Source organism: Myotis davidii, unplaced genomic scaffold, assembly GCF_000327345.1.
Source record: "Myotis davidii unplaced genomic scaffold, ASM32734v1 scaffold317, whole genome shotgun sequence".
Classification (NCBI taxonomy): Eukaryota; Metazoa; Chordata; class Mammalia; order Chiroptera; family Vespertilionidae; genus Myotis; species Myotis davidii.
The window spans coordinates 1,622,603-1,628,993 of NW_006288994.1; the positions used below are offsets into that span (position 1 = coordinate 1,622,603).

The 6,391-nt window shown below is 41.7% G+C and overlaps 1 protein-coding gene across 2 annotated transcripts in view; it reads right to left on the reverse strand.

The window, feature by feature from the left end:
• The window catches only part of PCMTD1 (protein-L-isoaspartate (D-aspartate) O-methyltransferase domain containing 1), a 44,468-nt gene that overhangs the window by 34,381 nt on the left and 3,696 nt on the right, over positions 1–6,391 (reverse strand). The window contains exon 1 of one of the 2 annotated variants that reach the window (XM_006761207.2): positions 2,489–2,513. The exons of the other annotated variant lie outside the window; for it this stretch is intronic. The gene's annotated coding sequence lies outside the window, so the exon portion shown is untranslated. Of the gene's footprint in view, positions 1–2,488; positions 2,514–6,391 lie in introns of those variants that run through there. 2 annotated transcript variants of the gene reach the window in all.

Genomic DNA, 6,391 nt, shown 5'->3' on the forward strand with positions numbered 1-6,391 from the left:
GCCCAGGGCCGCCTGGGGATGTGCCCGCAACCAAGGTACAGGCCCTTGACCAGAACCGAACCGGGAACCCTTAAGTCCGCAGACCAACGCTCTATCCATTGAGCCAAACCGGTCAGGGCTGATCCACATTTTTAAAGTGCGTATGTACGTGTATAAAAAAGTGTTTTGTCTAGTAAATGTTGTCATGATAAATAAGATAAGAAATTTTATTAACAACCTTAATAGTTTAAGCACTAGTACATTTTACATACACACACACACACACACACAAAATGAACTTGTTTAATAAGTCAAACTCAGTGTCTTTGAGTGAAACACAGCTGCATCTTGATAAAATAAAACTGTCAATATATTACTGAATACACAATTTAACTTCATTCAACTATAGTTGATAACTACAGTCATGTACCAATTTCTGAACTAATAAACCAGGAGAGAGGGGAGTGAGAAATGAAATACCCATGGCCAAAAACAAGAGTCATGTCAGCCAACTGTGGCAAAGCCAACCCTGACTTTCGACTTGAGAGAAGAAAAGCAACCAGGTCTCGAACTTCGTCAGGATCCTCAGACCCCTGGTACAGGCGCTCCAACCCTCCTGGGGAGCCTCCTTACCAGAGCCTGCCCATGTCTGTCTGTGGCCTCCCTTGTCTTTTATGATCTCCTGAACTTTCTGAGTAGAGGAAACGCTGTGAATTCTCATCACGTTCCTATTTAACTTATTCTGACTCACACAAACTTGGCTGACTTCGATGCCCCAAAAAATCAAAGAAAGAAATCATTTTAAAAGCACAAGGGCTTACAGCCCCATTCTCCTCCATGAGCGTTATTTCGTGGCATACGGGGCAATGGGAGGCGCCAATCTGCTGTTCCTTCAAGGGGTCTTTTGTAACTCAAGCATATCAAGTCACTGAGTGCCATTCTGGCAGTTAAAGATTTTTTACCGTCAGGGCCTCTAAGCATTAACTTTTCCATCTGGTACTCAGAGAATGAATGTCTTCCCAAGATGAAAGAAAAAGCGGCTCCAATAGATTGATTCCTATCAGTCTCCAGTGTGGCACGTGCCCGAGATTTTGTAAGGATTTTATAATTCTGATTACGCACAGACATTAAACAAACGGCTCTACTGGAAATGCCATAACAAATGGCTCTACTGGAAATGCCATAATTTTACTAGTTTTCTTTTTTTTTTAATCCTCCCTCTAGGATCTGGGATATGATTCTAGAACAGGGGTGGGCAAACTTTTTGACTCGAGGGCCACAATGGGTTCTTAAACTGGACCGGAGGGCCTGAACAAAAGCATGGATTGAGTGTTTGTGTGAACTAATATAAATTCAAAGTAAACATCATTACATAAAAGGGTACGGTCTTTTTTTTTTTTTTTAGTTTTATTCATTTCAAACAGCCGATCTGGCCCGCGGGCTGTAGTTTGCCCACGGCTGTTCTAGAAAGAGATGAAGGGCGAGGGAGGGAGGAAGAGAGAGAAACATCGATGTGAAAAACATCGATTGGCTGCTTCTGCACACACCCCAACTGAGGGTCAAACCCACACCCTGGGCTTGTGCCCTGACCTTGGGAATCGAACCCTCGACCCTTCGGGACATGGGATGATGCTCCAACCAATTGAGCCACACTGGCCAGGGCCATCATTTACTAGTTTGAAAAGTATCCCCCTTGTTTGGTTCTAGGGCTAAAGAAATGATCCGATCTTTCTCAGGTTCTACTGAACTCCTGAATGCTAATCTATCCAAAATTATCACAGAAAAACAAAAAACACTGACTTTACAATACAGAGGCTCACACTCTTGGTGAGAAAGGCAAGAGGAAGAATAAAGCAAACAAGAACTACTACCGTCCGCTGACAGATATCGTACTAAACCCATAAGGAGGAAGCTCACATGCCCATTTTCAAGTGAGAAACCATCTGTACAGGTATGGAGTGCTGCCTACAACGCATGCGGCCACTGCTACAGGAGCCCAGAGAGACCCAACGCAGACACCGAATCCAGGAATCAAGGAGAGCTTCCTTCAAGGCATGATTTGTGTAATACTTTTAAAGGATTAATAAAATGATGGGCTGAGGAAGCAACTGGTATTTAAAGCAAGAGAGCAGATGGTATTTCTGAGAAATTATAAGCATTTGGGTACTATTCAGCACCTTAAGACCTTTCTCCTATGGGCAAGTGGTATTTTTGGGGGGGAAGGGGCTGGACCCTTTCTAGAGTCTGATTATATTATATCCCCTCTCTATTAAAAGATAAGCAAATCAGAAGTTTTGCACATACTTTCAGAACGCTCCTGAGTTCTTAGAGATCCATGAGTCAACTCTAATTTAAGAACATCTACTATGGGCAACAGAGCGTGGTCAGTCACAAATACTAATAAAGGAGGGAATTACATTTCCATTGCAGAAAGTGCAGTGTCATCTGGGTTTCAAACCTACTACGACAGATGAGACCAGGCACTCAGAAGGCTGGAAAAGAAAATCACCTTGTCAACAAAGAGCAGTGCCAAACGGTGAAACCAGTTTTCCTGGACTTCTTTCTCGCTAGCCCGGTAGGAAAGACAAACAGATCTGCACAGAAAACCGTAGGGATATGCAGGAGGGAGGCGGTCGGTCAGGAAAGGCTTCCTGGAACAGGAGGTACAATCAGCTACAACGCATGTTTCTTTAAAACAAATTTGCTCATGCCCTGGCTGGTTTGGCTCAGTGGATAGAGTGTTGGCCTGCAGACTGAAGGGTCCCAGTTCGATTCCAGTCAAGGGCATGTACCATGGTTGTGGGCACATCCCCAGTAGGGGGTATACAGGAGGCAGCTGATCGATATTTCTGACTCTCTATCCCTCTCCTTTCCTCTCTGTAAAAAACCAGTAAAATATATTTTTTAAAAAAATTTACTCACGTATTTAGTATATAGGATAATGATGTGGAGATAATGAGGAAGTTGTGGTGGCTTACAATACATGTTCATGTGTTGGAAGTGACAGGAAGGTATAAGCTTCCACTATTAAAGAGATACCTTAGCCTAAAAATTATGTATGTATAGGTAGATAGATAGATGATAGATATGGCAATCAGATGCTGGTACAGTACAAGTGATCTGGAGAAGCTGTAAATGCAGATGGGAAAAAAAGCTAAGACATTTTCCCTGAATTAAAACAGACTAACAAAGGCTATATCCGGGTTCAGATTTTAAAATTTTGATAAAAATGATACCCATAGGGAAACTATTCCAGGTCCTAAATCTCATATGGGAAAGATGAGTCCTAGGGTTTAAGGCTGTGCCGGAGTGCAAATCCCAGGGAAGATTAGCTGTGCTAAAAGTTTCATTAGGATTGCTACTGTTTTAGCTGCTAAACTGGTTACACACTTGCACAGGTTGTGAGCATAAGTCCCAAGGCTGTTTTCCTCACAAGCCCTAAAGTTCTGCAAAACGTTCGTTGTTTGCAGATGTTACAGTCGAAAAACCCAGTCCTTGACCTCTTTTATTTTAGGAGGCCTCAGAGACCCTAGGCCACATCTGGAGAACAGTTAGCATAAAGAATTACAAAATAGGATGAGTACAGCCGTAGTAGAATTGTACAAGGCTGTTAAGGGGTACCTAAGCCACACATGTGGGAGGTGGGAGTCGGAACGAAAGGACTGAAAGACTTTTCTAGAGAAAACGAAGCCTTGGTAAGTACAGAGGAAGTGTTCAAGGACATAGAAAGACATGGAGGCAAGAGGAAACATGCCCATTCAGACCCTACAAATAGGACTGTGGAGTTGAAGCACGGAGACCGAAAGCAGTGGTTGCGAGGCCGAAAGATTGAAGCGGAGGAGCCAGGTAAGCTCACAGCCTCACACACACTGAACTTGGACTTCAACCCGCAGACAACAGGAGCCAGGGAAGGCTTTTAGAGAATGAGAGGCATAATGTATGACTAATCTTAAAATAAGATGGTAACAAAAATCAAAACTGAAAAATAAAGGGAATATAATTATAATACCTTATTTAATCTGGGGTTGGGGGGAGGGGTTACATATTCATAATCCTGAAAAAGCAATTGCTTTACATTTGAATGGCCACTGAACCACACTGGGAGGAAGAGAGAGGAGGGCCCTGGCCTGGTGGCCCCTTCGATTGGAGCTTCCCCGCGGTACCTATGATCCATGCTTCTCACTGACATGGATGTTTCTCTCTCCTTCCCTCCCTCCTTCTCTAAAATCAGTTTTTACAAACATATCCTCAGGTGAGGATAAAAAATAAAATAGAGGAAAGGTAAATAAAGGGAATGGGAGTTAACACCTCATCTATGAAAACAGGAAGTAAATGTTATCTAAAATTAATTAATAAACACAGTAGAAGCATCTTAGCAATGTGGAGGTACCTTCTCTATGAAATAGCTATATTTTGTTATATGTCATTATACTTTGTCTTCAAGGCTTGACTTTCTAAACTGTGTACATGTATTATTTGGACAAAACATACAAGTAAGGGTAAAAATAAAGGGAATATATATATGTATATGTATATGTATATGTATGTGTATATGCATACATAAACACCAGAAGAAGTACAATAAAGACACATGAAGAATAATTTCCTAAGGAATAAAAATACATTTAGTAACAAAATAGTCTATAGTAGAAAAATCAAGAAACAAGAGATAATTTACACTATGAAGCTTCAAAGATATGTCATTTTACCATACATGTTATTCCTAAAAATTACATGGAAAGTAAATTATAAATTAATTACATTTTCACAATATTCACTAATTTGATTATTAAAGTAGTATGTACATGTGCAGGAAATTTGAAAACCAAGTAAAATAAATAAAAATTATTCATAATCCTGATATTCAAAGCCACTGTTAACTTTCCAAGCATGTACTGGTATGTGCCTGTTTGTTTTTTTTCTTCCACAATATGGGTATTATCTATAATAATAAAAGCATAATATGCTAATTAGACTAGATGTCCTTCCGGACAAAGCCAGTGGCCGGAGGGAAGCCCGGGTCCCAGGTGCCTGCCTGGTGGCCATAGGGAAGACCGGGTCCTGGGTACCTGCTGGTGGCCATAGGGAAGCCGGCGTCCTGGGTGCCAGAGGGAAACCCAGGTCCCGGGTGCCAGAGGGAAGCCGGTGCGGGCAGCCAGGGGAAGGAAGGCCTACTCTTGCACAAATTTGGTGCATCGGGCCTCTAGTTCTATATATATTATTTCAGACTTTCACTTTATATGTCCCTTCATGCCATCAAAAACTCTTCCAAAATCCAGAGGTATGATATCCTACCATAGAGGCACACCAGGATAGTGTAACCGGTCCCCTAATGCTGTACACAGGGAGTTTGAATTGATATATAATCAATGTACACAAGGAGTTTGCAAGTTAAAATCTAGAGTAAATATGTTGACAATTCAACAATCGTGAAAATGATTTCATTTTCTGTGAAACTAAAGCAAACAATTATTTTAAAAACCATCACAGCATTAGGTCATGGAAGTGTTTGCCATTTGTGAATTCTGCGATAACGCTATCTCCATTACAGAAAAGTACCAAAAACAAGCCAAGAGACCAAGGTCTACCTTTGCTTCCACTGATAACTTTGCTGCATGGCCCTGGGCAACTCTCCCGACTGTCATTTCCAACCCTGGGAAATGAAGAGGCTAAATTCTGATTCCATGGGTTCCTCAAAGCTGATTTCCCTCTTATTTCAGCATCAGTCACACTCACATTTGAATACAGCTGAGTTTGTTAACTAGGAATAGCCTGTTGGCATTTCTGTTACTTCTGCCAAATTTTTTTCTGCCACACTCCTGCCATTTTCTCTAACAGAAAAGAAGAAAGTGTTAGGGGTGTTAAGTCCTGCATTAAGCAATAAAAGCAAAATGAATAATCTGAGGAAAACAAGAAAAGGTAAAGCCAGAACAAGAAAAAGGGTCAGAATCGAATAAAGGACAAAAGCTTAAGTAGTTATGTCTGAGAAGGAAGTTGTCAGGTTTACTCATGAACACAATTTCATGGCTGGGCGTTTTCTCCTTGTATGTGTTTGGAATGGAATGACAAACAAAAGGCACAATCACATAGGCTCACTTGAAATGATGTGAAGTGTTCCAGAAATTGCTTGCTGCTCTCTGAAAATCAGATGTGTGGATTTAGGGTATTGTTTTAAGGGAAGAACTACTGAAGGGCCAGTTCAATCTGACACTCTCTTTCCAGCAGCTTAGGGAGGTTCTGTAGGAGGTTAAGGACAAGGCTAAGGAGGTGGGAAGCCAACAGATGGCAGACAGATGTCACAGAGGAGGAGAACAAAATAAACGCTGACTTACTTTCCTTCCCTCCTAGCAACCCGGGGCAAGCAGCCCGCTGCTCCTTGCTGCTCCTTTCTCCTTAAAGGTGAGGACAAAGC